Here is a 13,011-nt window from a genome sequence, read left to right on the forward strand (position 1 = left end):
AATGAAGGTGTGTCATGGCCACAATATGCTGCAGGATTTCATTCGTCAGCAACAGTAAAAAGCTGGACGTCGAGTCACTGATCCAGGCAGCGGCATAGTGTGTGGGTCCCAGGATCAAACCTGGCTTCGGGGATGTAATGGAGCGCCTCAGTGTTGGACTGCTGTCATCTTTAGATAGCTGGTCATTTTCTACCTCCGAGGCCTCCTCCCCATCCAACTCAGAGTCCTCGGACGAGGTTGAGGAGCCATTATCGCACTCCGAGTGCATGATCAATCCCAGCGCCTCCTGGGTGCTGTAATAACTTGCCATCTCCAAAATGACCACTCCGGCACTACTGCTAATACTTAAACCCATGGCTGCAGTACACCTACATAAAAAACCTGAGTGAGAGCCCAAACAAAGTCCTATTTTGTTTTGGTTCTCTCTACTCATGGTTTTTATTATTGAATTAGTTTATAATGCAGAGTGTGGTCTTCAAAGAGAAAAGATTTATGAAGTTGGACACACACCCACACACACACACCGTTATCTAACATCAATAGTGATACACACCTATCAAGGCACCCTTAAAAAAAACAGTAAAAATTGTGAAATTTTGCTGCATGCTTTAAAAGGGAAAAAGTAATGCCAACCGTTAGAAAAATATAGAAATTAAAAGTTGAAAGCCAGTAGTTTAAAATGATATCTTAACCTAAACGAAAGCATTAGTTTATGTTCAGATAAAGATGGGTTAAAAAAATGTGTTTTCAATGGGACATTTTTTGTCCTTAGGAACAAATGTGTCAGTTTTTGTGTAGCTTAGCCATTTTAGGCTAATTTAAGAAATTGACATAAAAATTTTAAAATTTGTTAAAAATGAATATCCTCTGGCAAATATGAGGTATATTTATTCAACACAGCCAAAATGGTTTGAAAAATAAAAATGAAATGGCACGAAATGTCCCCAGGATCTTTTAAGGGTTAAATGATTCAAATGGAAATGTTGATGTTGCCCACATTTCTGCACACTTTCTGCCAGGTGCATCAACAAATGAACATTAAAAGAAACATTAGCAGCACCATATAGTTACACACAAACTTACGAAGTGTTTGTTATGTCATATCTACTTGACTCACTTTGATGGCATCCTGGAGAAGAATGTGCAGTGCAAACACTAATAAAAATAGATGTTTCCAATATTTCTTCTCAAAGTAACACAAAGACTCTCATTCCCGCTGGCTTGTTGGTCTAGGGGTATGATTCTCGCTTCGGGTGCGAGAGGGCCCGGGTTCAAATCCTGGACGAGCCCTCATTTAGTGGAATGCTTCGTTGAACTAAACAAAAAACTTATCAAGTGTCCCGTTAAAATCTAATGATCAAACAAAAATGACACATGCTGATACACTGGTAGAAGTTGGTGAGCTTATGTGGATGTAAATACCTTTCATAATTCTTCCAGTCAGCTTCAAGTTTTTTTTCTTCAATAGATTTTAGAATCTTTGGGCAAATTCAAAGCATGTTACGAAATCCAAACAGCAAGAAGCATGAAGTCAACATGACAAGATAAAATATCATGGTAAAGTAAATGTTGCAAAATCTCTTGTATAACTAACCGATTAAAGACAGCGTCACAATGTTTGTATTGTAAAGTTTGGGTGGATAAACATGATACATAACGTAAACAGTGTGAATCTTAAAATCAGTGGGACTGCACACAGCTCCTGTCAAATGCTTCCATGTCTTTTAATTTTGACAAAGCGAGTCTTTAATGACACCTCATGCTTAAACTGTTAGAAATGCTTTAATGAAGCTCTGCATTGAATTTTGTTTTGTCATGAATAAACTTCCCAGTGCAACCAGTCAACATGGTTTTGACGCTAAGCCACGGAGGTCAAAGAAATGCCCTGGCCTTTGTCCAGGCTGGCTTGTTGGTCTAGGGGTATGATTCTCGCTTAGGGTGCGAGAGGTCCCGGGTTCAAATCCCGGACGAGCCCTTGTTTACCCATGTTTAATTTATTAACTGCCCCTTCAGGTTCTAATCCCAGTGTGCAAATGGAAATGAAACGGAGAGATTAAATGGCAAAACTTAAACAGCTTTCTGTGTGGATGCCAGGTTACATTATTAAAATTCTAACCTTTAGCTTAAACTTTGTCCTCATACAATTAAAACAAACAAAATAAACTTATAAAATCATGCTGCCAGAGTTATTCTAAAAGCCATCGAGAGGTTTTGTGAATCCATGTTTAAATGTAAAGCACTGTCATTGTGAAGGAAAGTCAAACAGTGCAGAGTATGAAGTCAACACGACAAGAAAAATCTCATGTCAATGTAAATTTCTTTCAATCTTTAGTATTAATAACCGATAACACAAAATATCATAACGTTTGTTTTAAGTAGAAAAAGAAATAAATATTACTAACTTTATTATAAGAATATTAAATGCTGATTTTATTTGCCACTGAACTAAATTGTTAGACAAGATCTGTTTTATTTTTTGATTTGTATTTAAAAAACAACACAAATTGAACCAACTGATCAATGACATGTAAATTAAAGTAGATTTAATTAGCACCTTTTTAATTAAGCTAATTAAGCTAGTGAGCACTGCTATGGGTAAATTCGTCTAAGCAAAGCTCCTGAAATACTCTTAAATACAGTGGGGCCAAAAAGTATTTAGTCAGCCACTGATTGTGCAGGTTCTCCTACTTAGAAAGATGAGAGAGGTCTGTAATTTTCATCATATGTACACTTCAACTATGAGAGACAAAATGAGAAAAAAAAAAAAAGGAAATCACATTGTAGGATTTTTAAAGAATTTATTTGTAAATTATGGTGGAAAATAAGTATTTGGTCAATAACAAAAGTTCAACTCAATACTTTGTAACATAACCTTTGTTGGCAATGACAAAGGTCAAACGTTTCCTGTAAGTCTTCACCAGGTTTGCACACACTGTAGCTGGTATTTTGGCCCATTCCTCCATGCAGATCTCCTTTAGAGCAGTGATGTTTTGGGGCTGTCGCTGGGCAATACAGACTTTCAACTCCCTCCACAAATTTTCTATGGGGTTGATGTCTGGAGACTGGCTAGGCCACTCCAGGACCTTGAAATGCTTTTTACGGAGCCAGTCCTTCGTTGCCCGAGCGGTGTGTTTGGGATCATTGTCATGCTGGAAGACCCAGCCACGTTCCATCTTCAATGCTCTCACTGATGGAAGGAGGTTTTGGCTTAAAATCTCACGATACATGGCCCCGTTCATTCTTCCCTTAACACGGATCAGTCGTCCTGTCCCCTTTGCAGAAAAACAGCCCCAAAGCATGATGTTTCCACCCCCATGCTTCACAGTAGGTATGGTGTTCTTGGGATGCAACTCAGCATTCTTCTTCCTCCAAACACGACGAGTTGAGTTTTTACCAAAAAGTTCCATTTTGGTTTCATCTGACCACATGATATTCTCCCAATCCTCTTCTGGATCATCCATATGCTCTCTGGCAAACTTCAGATGGGCCTGGACATGTACTGGCTTAAACAGGGGGACACGCCTGGCACTGCATGATTTGAGTCCCTCTCGGCGTAGTGTGTTACTGATGGTAGCCTTTGTTACTTTGGTCCCAGCTCTCTGCAGGTCATTCATCAGGTCCCTCCGTGTAGTTCTGGGATTTTTGCTCACCGTTCTCATGATCATTTTGACCTCACGGGATGAGATCTTGCGTGGGGCCCCAGATTGAGGGAGATTATCAATGGTCTTGTATGTGTTCCATTTTCTTACAATTGCTCCCACAGTTGATTTATTCACACCAACCTGCTTGCCTATTGTAGATTCACTCTTCCCAGCCTGGTGCAGGTCTACAATTTTCTTCCTGGTGTCCTTCGACAGCTCTTTGGTCTTGGCCATGGTTGAGTTTGGAGTCTGACTGTTTGAGGCTGTGGACAGGTGTCTTTTATACAGATAACGAGGTCAAACAGGTGCCATTAATACAGGTAACGAGTGGAGGACAGAAGAGCTTCTTAAAGAAGTTACAGGTTTGTGAGAGCCAGAAATCTTGCTTGTTTGTGGGTGACCAAATACTTATTTTCCACCATAATTTACAAATAAATTCTTTAAAAATCCTACAATGTGATTTCCTGGATTTTTTTTTTCTCATTTTGTCTCTCATAGTTGAAGTGTACCTATGATGAAAATTACAGACCTCTCTCATCTTTCTAAGTAGGAGAACCCGCACAATCAGTGGTTGACTAAATACTTTTTGGCCCCACTGTATGTGATGTTATGGGGGTGCATCTGTACCCATAGCATTGTGCTTTCATACCACCCATTGAGTGGTGTACCACTGATACAAAGGTGTATACTGACATTTTACAGAGACATGTGCTGCCATCAAGGTGACATAATTTCCCAGCAAGTTCATGGTTATTCCAGCAAGATTCATTCTCATTCTAAATGTGCTACAACAGTGGAGCTTTGTAGACTCAAATTATTATAAAGTGTAATAAAGCGTATACAATGTATAATGTGTCACATTTTTTTACATTTTTTATTATTTTTATACCTGGTCAGTAAAAACATCTTTGTATTCTTGTTTTCTTGAAATCTACAAAAAGTCCAAACTTAATTAAATTGGGTTTATATTTAATGTAAATAATATGACTTTATGAGTCTGTTGTGAATCTAAAAAAACTAAACCATGTGATACTCAGTCTGTGATCTGTATACACTGGTTTTTGTACAGTGTAGAGGAGTTTCCTGTTACTGTGGGCTCCATGGCACATTAGTACAAAGCAGAATCTGATACTGCAGCAGAGGAGATCTTCAGATTCACAAGGTTTTCTGATCCATTAACTGTAGCTGATAAACCAGGAATGCTGGAACTCTTGAAGGGTTCATATACACCCATAGAAACTATAAACTCAGGTGTAGATCCAGGATACTGACGATACCACTGCAGATAATTTACACTGATATTTACAAGAGAGAACAATGCTGTGACCCACTGCTGCATTTAATGTATCATTCAGTGGTGTTATTGACTGTGCCAAACTCTTCCCTGCAAATCAGATAAATATGTTATGTGATGTAATAAATAAATACACTCATACAGTAAAATTAAAACACATTGTGTACTGTGACTGCTTAAAATATAATGAGATGTACTTACATTGTATAGTTGAGAAGAGAAGAAGAGAACACAGGAACATCATGTTTGTATTGTCAGAAGCGAATAAAGGACGGGGTGATTGTACTACTTTACAGTTCTATACAATGTCCTCCTTGAATTAAGTGGGGGATGAAAGCAGAGTTTTACATTAATCAGTCACAGCCATACTGAATATTTTAATCAAATACTCTGTTTTCAATTTTACTCACTTACCTACTCTACCTTCATTCACAGGTCACTGATACTGTAGTAGTTTTTATGTGCACTGATGCATTTTCTCTGGTTTGTCATTAACAGTAATACACTGCTGCTGATTTTAATCTGTATTGTTTTGTTAAAAGCTGAAATAAAACACTATGCTAAAATAAATGGTCAATAATATATTTAAGTCACCCAACACTTTGCTGACTCAGTATCTCCTCTGGTATTAATATCAGCACAAAAACTGCTCCAGGAGTTTTATGGTATGGGATTCCATGGCTGAGCAGCTGCATGCCAGCCTTACATCACCAAGCATAATGCCAGCTGTAAGCTGAGTGGTGTAAAGCACACCACCACTGGACTCTGGGCAACCTAAAGGCTGAATTGAAAGAAGTAAGATTATCATACATGCATTTGTTAGTTGTCTTGTTAAAAAGTAGCTGTTTATTATTAAAGTTCAGTAACATGGTTTCATGGTTATTGATGCAACTGCGTGAGCAAATAGTCCAACAGTTTAAGAACAACGTTTCTCAACGTGCAATTGCAAGGAATTTAGGGATTTCATCATCTACAGTCCATAATATCATCAAAAGATTCAGAGAATTTGGAGAAATCTGTGCAAGTAAGCGGCAAACCCGAAAACCAACATTGAATACCCATGACCTTCGATCCCTCAGGCGGCACTGCATTAAAAACCGACATCATTCTGTAACAGATATTACCACATGGGCTCAGGAATATGGCGCCACATCAATGTCAAAACTAGCGCACGCAACTTTTAACATTTCGCGCGTGTAAATATCCCTCTCGCGAGCACAAAAAGAGGAATCGCGTGCGCACTGATCATAAAATCGCTCTCGAATGTTGTTTTTCTGCTCGATTTCATTGTTGTGTGCGCGCACGAAAGCAAATTGGGTTTGGCTGCACGCGCGAAAGCAAATTGTGCTCGGCTGCTCTTTCTGCGCGACAGCAGTTTTTGCGCTCCAGTTTTGAAAGGGGTGGTTTTGACAGTTTGGGGGCGGAGTCAGGGCCAGCTCTATCAGCGAATGCTATTGGCTGATGTGTCTCCTGGTTTTGGGACTGACCGCCTACAACGAAAAGCCTTCTCCGGAAAACAAAGATGGAGGACGAAGAAGAACGCCGACAGGTGAGTTAGGCTAAAAGCCAAACCTTGAGTTTATCGAAATCATAATTATTATTATCGAAATAATAATTTAACAGTGAAGCTGAACACTTTTTATGAGGACGCATTCACTGATTTCACTTTCACTGATTAAACTATCAAATTTAATTGATAGAATACAGAATGCAGCGAGTGCAATGTTAGTTTACCTAGGGACTCGGTAAAACGCTGAATCCGGCCTGAGTAAACAATGAATTAACGTTTTGAATTAAGCTAAGTCATGAATATTTAGAGCTGCTCATTGTCTGTGTTTTTATTATTTACTCACGAAAACACTGAAAGGGTTCTGTTTTACACTTTCTTGTGTAAACAACTCTCAAGATTGGTAAGGCTATTGCATGAAATCAGCGTTTGCAGCGTATTAGCCACCTTGAAGAAAGTTCATTGTTGTAACGTAACGCTGAGGTATCCTGTTTGTTGTCTGTTTTTAGAAAGTTCTCTTTGACTTTGCTTTTCTTTTGACACACTGTTAACTGATCCATTGTTTACTCTCGCCGGATTCCGCGTTTTACAGAGTCCCTTATCAGTTCGGTTTGGGTCAGTTAGCCCGTTAACCAAATTAACTATAACGACAGATCAGAGAGAAACACGTTTTTTAAACAATATCAAATGTAGTGTTCATTGATGTCTGACGTTTGGATAATAGTCAACACAAAATGCAATTTTTGTCTTATTTAATAATGGTTTTGGCCAACTTCCATTTACTGTATATTGCCACCAGTGGTCTTTTTGCAAACACTTTGGGCGTCCCTTGTTTATTGCTTAATTTTCACCACTTCAATATTCATACCATGGCTACAGGTAATCTAACTTAACAATAGAAATCTTTAAACTAACACAGCTGGCATCTCCTAAGTAAATATTTTGTGAATCAATGTGTTTTTATTTAATCATTAGTTTTCCTTATGTAGTTTTCCTCTGTCTTTACAGGACACTCTGAGAAGACACATGCTCTCGAGGCTGCTCTCTAAATTGGAACTTGGGCTCACAAGAGAACCTATTGATTTAGATTACATGGACTTTACATGCAGGCAGGAGTTGTATCTTTTAGAATAGAATAGAATAGAACTTTATTGTCACTTGTAATTGCAACAGGTACAGTTACAGTGAAATTAGCCATCAACCCGTCCAGAACATTCAATATGACAATGGGGGCAGGGGAGACAGAACGGGAAGACAGGATAAGAAACAAGAAATGATAACACATTGGGAGAGTAGGAGATAAAAAAACCAGCAACCAGATTGTGCTCCCTGAGGAGCACACTATGGTAACACGAAAAAAAAAGCCCCTTACAGCACACAAGCACATGTGAACATAAGAACATAACATAGTCACACAACAAGCCACGGGTTAGGGATGTGGGGATAGGAAAAGTAACCAACTACGACAAGCAGCCATCCGGCGATTCGCAGCCATATACCGGCGTGCGCTGCAGACCCGTCCTGCCGTATTGGTGGTATTAAGCTAAGGGTGGAGACGTTGGGTTGTGGGTTCTGTCAGCTCTTCATTCCTGTAAGCAAAAAAGTCTGTACAAAGTTCGCGATAAGATGGCGTTGTACAGCAGTTGCTACCCAGAATGAAAAACAGTCAGAGAGCAGGGGAGGGTAGGTATGAGATGACCCATAGCAACAGATCCTCTGGAGGAATTTCCTTATCAGCGAGGCCGATGCTGATAACAGGGGAAGCCAAAGAGCAGAAATGACTTGTTTTTTTAATCTGTGCACGAGTACAATTTCTTTAACACATGCTCTCAGATTGAGTCAGCCTCTGGTTCACACCGTTTTGCAAAGCCGTTAGTTTCTCCAAGATGGAATCCATATTGCAATTTATAGTCACAGTCTGAGTTCCAATGGCTCTGCCCATCATATCAATCAAATTGGGCAGTTTCTGGGGACCTTTGACAACTGACCCAACTCTTTTAATTTCCCGATATAGCAGGGTAAAGCCTAATCCAATCAGCAAAAACCCCACAATCAAAGTTCCGAATAGGTAAACATCCTCTATGTCCTCTAACGAAAGAGGTGCCAGGCACATGACCCTCCACTTCTCCCACGAGTCCATCGCGTATCCCGCCATCTGCGTTCCACCAGGGCATGTGGGTTCCCCCGAACCCGAACTTCTCGATGAGAAGATGGTGTCAATAGCATTCAGAGACCATTTAACCAATTCCATAATTTGTTCTTTGAAGAGCAGTGCTAAGAGAATCCCTTTAGAGTAGAGTAGACGAGACAAGACGATACAGGAGAAGCCAAGCAGGAAAGATAAGGGAGGAGAGAGAAGTGCGACCACCTTCCACGAGAGCACGAGAGAGAATGCACTGTCCCGACACATTGATGCGCCCTCAGAGATATTACATGCACTGCAGGAGCTTTTTAGGCTTGTGACTGAGAACATTGAATGGATCAGTGGCAGAAATACACAAGTTGACACAGTACCTGGAGAGACAGGACGTCCCAGATTAGACATTGAGAGAGAGAGCTTGGAAGAGCTCCTGGAAATTGACCTGCCTGTGCCCTGCATCTCAAAGATGCTGGGTGTCTCAACAAGTACAGTGTTTACACGGATGCAGGAGTTTGGCCTTTCTGCTAGACGGTACAGCGACATGAGTGACGAGGAGCTGGACACTGTTATACAGAATATAAAAAATGAAATGCCTACTGCTGGCTACCGCATGGTGAAGGGGAGGCTGCGATCATTGGGGATCCATGTCCAGTGGAGGAGGGTGGCCACATCGTTGCACCGTGTGGACTTGCTGGATTAGGCTGCATCCTACGCAGGACCCCTTTCACTTTGGCATGTGGACACAAACCACAAACTAATCAGGTTGGTGCTTTTAATTGATAAAATGAAAAACATAAGTATGCTGTCATTTTACTTGTACAGTAAGTAATTACATTTATTTACTGGACTCCTAAAACTTTCTCACTAGATACAACATTGTACTGTTTGGCGCAGTGGATGGGTATTCCAGGAAGGTAAGTCTACATTTCATGCTATGTTTTGTCTATAACTTCTTGTAGAAAGTATAGTATACCATAATTTATATACTAAAAACACTACAAAAAGTTTGTTAAAAGTACCACGCATCTTAATTTCATAATATAGGTGATGTGCCTGAGTGTTGCTACCAACAACCTTGCATCGACTGCATTTGCTGCCTTCAAGAAGGCAACAGAAAGGCATGGCATACCATCAAGGTAAAATTTTTGCAATTTGAAAAGATGTGACACATTGCTACACATGCATGAGGAGATCCATTGCATTTTAAAGGTCAGATAGTTACAGATAACTTTCAAATTTGCATTATGGAATAATAACAGTTTTGTTAGCAGTTTTACTCATTAGCAGTTTGGAATATCATGCTGGGTTGAAGGATAAACTGGAGAATTCATAGTCAGCAGTGCATTGTAGTGTCACTGTGTGCCATGCTCCTATTAGTAAAAGAAGCTGGATTTTGATGTGTTAATATGTACTTTGGCAAATTTACTGCATCGCAATGTACCTGTGTGTGTGTGCGCGCGCTTGTGCATTACAGGGTCAGAGCTTAGCAAGGGGTCGAAAATGTTGAAATTGCCAGATTCATGTTCAGTGTTCGTGGAACAGACAGGGGAAGCTTTATGTCTGGAAAAAGCATTCATAATCAAAGGTTTGTGTTACTAGGCCTATTTTGTGCAAAACCACGTACTTTTTTTTATTTCTGTCTTGTTTTAAACACTGACACCCATGCTTTAACTACAGATGTAGACATTTCTGATGTGACTGTGCTTAGTGGTTGTCATTCACTAATGGGTGTCAGCATTAAAGTGATTCTGATTAAAACTATTTTACAAAATCCTAGGATTGAACGTTTGTGGCGTGATGTCAAAACCTGTGTAACCTCAAAGTACTACAACATGCTTCAGAGTCTGGAAAGGGATCAGCTTCTCAGTGTTTCCTCCACAGGTTGGGAATGGCAATCGCTCTAACTTGTAAGAAAAAAGTTTGGTTATGAGATACTTACACTGATCAGCCATACAATTAACACCACCTCCTTGATTCTACACTATTTGATCAGCTCCACTGACCATATAGAAGCACTTTGTAGTTCTATAATTACAGACTGTAGTCCATCTGTTTCTCTGCATGCTTTGTTACCCCCTTTCATGCTGTTCTTCAATGTTCAGGACCCCCACAGAGCAGGTATTATCTGGGTGGTGGATCATTCTCAGCACTGCAGTGACACTGATGTGTTAGTGTGTGTTGCGCTGGTACGAGTGGATCAGACATAGCAGTGCTGCTGGAGTGTTTAAACACTGTGTCCACTCTGTTAGACACTCCTACCTAGTTGGTCCACCTTGTAGATGTAAAGTCAGAGATAGAAGCTCATCTGTTGCTGCACAGTTTGTGTTGGTCATCATCTAGTCCATCAGTGCTCACAGGACGCTACTGACAGGACGCTGCCCACAGGACACTGTTGGCTGGAAGTTTTTGGTTGGTGGACTATTCTCAGTCCAGCAGTGACACTGGTGTTTAAACACTCCAGCAGCATTGCTGTGTCTGATCCACTCATATCAGCGCAACACACACTAACACACCACCACCATGTCAGTTTCACGGCAGTACTGAGAATGATCCACCACCTAAATAATACCTGCTCTGTGGGGGTCCTGGCCATTGATGAACAGGGTGAAGGAAGGCTAACAAAGTATGCAGAGAAACAGTTGGACTACAGTCTGGAATTTTAGAACTACAAAGTGCTCCTATATGGTCAGTGGAGCTAATAAAATGGTGTAGAAACAAGGAGGTGGTGTTAGTTATGGCAGATCAGTGTATATTAGCCTATCAAGGAACATGAACATGCATAAAAGGTAATTAGATTGTTAGCTTAAGCATGGTTATGGAAATTTCATTGTTCCTTTCATTTTGAATTACATATGGTATGTTATTTTGACTATGGACACATTCTGTCTTAAGTGGCAATTTACGTGAAATACTTTGACTACCTATAGTGGCTAAAACCTGAGCAATGACTTGTTTTGCTTAAATAAAAAATCAGTAAACTGGTAAGCATTACTTGTGAATATTTAACCCCTACCTCTTATGTACTCAACAGAAGACCTTTTTGCTGTCCACGCTGTGTTCCTCCCAAAACTGAAGAAAGACCTTGAGAGTTTTGTAGAAGGTTGGAACAATCATCCAATCCGGACTGAAAACAACCTGACTCCTGAGCAGTTATGGTACATGGGTATGAGGAAAACCAATATTGACCAACCAGAGAATGTTGAGGTACTTTTTTTCTCTTTTAAAACTCCTATTGGTACAGTTTAAACCTTTGTAATTTTTAAGTACTGACAATAGCTTGTGGCCAACTGTGTAGTATGTAAGTTCATACATAGTTTGGTGGAATATTGCCTTTAAATCACCCACAGGCATGTATACAATTAGTGATTTAACCAGAAATGAAGGAGATAAACCATAATTAGGTTGCAGCAACATGAAACTATGGTATTAGGGAAAAATTGTTTTATGAAAACAAAACATCATTACTCAACCATCCATGACACAAAAACAATACTCCTCCATTTGATTGCAACCAAACCAGCAGACAAAATAATGTATCCCTATTGCAGTCAGTCTCCTGAATGTTTTAGAGGTTACCTCACACATTTAAAATTTGTCATTATATTATACAAGTTTTATGTGTGTTATTTTTGTCATCCAATGTAGTGTGTATGTTTAGGAAAAACCAGTGACAAGTGCCATTGCTACCATACTCTGTTTTGCTGTGCTAGGATACTGAGGAGCCAGACATTAACTGGGACATTGCCACAAACCATGATGGTGAGATGGAAGGGGAGATTGTGGTTCCTCAAATTGAGTCGCATTTGAATGAAGAACAAAGACAAATAGTTCAGTCCCTCATTGAACAGAGTGATCCAGACATGCCAGCAAGGGACCTGTATTTAACATGTCGTGAATATATGTTTGCCACTGGCTGAGAATTGTATGTTTTTAAATAAAGATAGCTCTGGATTTATCAAAGTTTGTTTATTGTGTACTGGGGAAAATATTAGAATACTGTAAAGTTATTTATTAAAAAAAAAAAAAAAACTGTTGCTGGGCAGTTCCAAATAACTGTTGCTGGGCAGGCCTAGCGTAAGACACACAGAAGCAAAAGGGGGGGACAGAAGCAAAAAATGGTGTTTTTAGTAATACTGGAAATGGTGAGGACTACTAGGTTAGTTGAATACAGTTACTGTTTGAAAACTTACCTGTTTAGACTAGGCCAAACCCAGTCTCCACAGATAGAAGACAGACCATAAGATCAGCCTTGAGCTCTTCAAACCTTTTGTAGTGGTTTGGCAAACGCAGACGTTCCGAACACGTTGCTGCAGTTGGAAGGTGTTTGGGTCCTCTGGACTGAACGACTTCCAGCCTCAGGCGTCGAGGTGGCACCTCCCAGCCGACCCAGAACCTCATAAGCATCTTTAAACTGTGAGAGGATGCTAAA

General features: G+C 40.0%; 2 non-coding genes across 2 annotated transcripts; both read left to right on the forward strand.

Annotated features, from left to right (window-relative positions):
• Window positions 1-1,218: 1,218 nt before the first annotated feature.
• On the forward strand, window positions 1,219-1,290 carry trnap-cgg (transfer RNA proline (anticodon CGG)). The gene has a single exon. It is a non-coding gene; the product is annotated as a tRNA-Pro (tRNA).
• A 613-nt stretch (window positions 1,291-1,903) lies between these two features.
• trnap-agg (transfer RNA proline (anticodon AGG)) lies at window positions 1,904-1,975 on the forward strand. Its single transcript has one exon. It is a non-coding gene; the product is annotated as a tRNA-Pro (tRNA).
• Window positions 1,976-13,011: the final 11,036 nt, after the last annotated feature.

Source organism: Trichomycterus rosablanca, chromosome 4 (assembly GCF_030014385.1).
Source record: "Trichomycterus rosablanca isolate fTriRos1 chromosome 4, fTriRos1.hap1, whole genome shotgun sequence".
Lineage (NCBI taxonomy): Eukaryota > Metazoa > Chordata > Actinopteri > Siluriformes > Trichomycteridae > Trichomycterus > Trichomycterus rosablanca.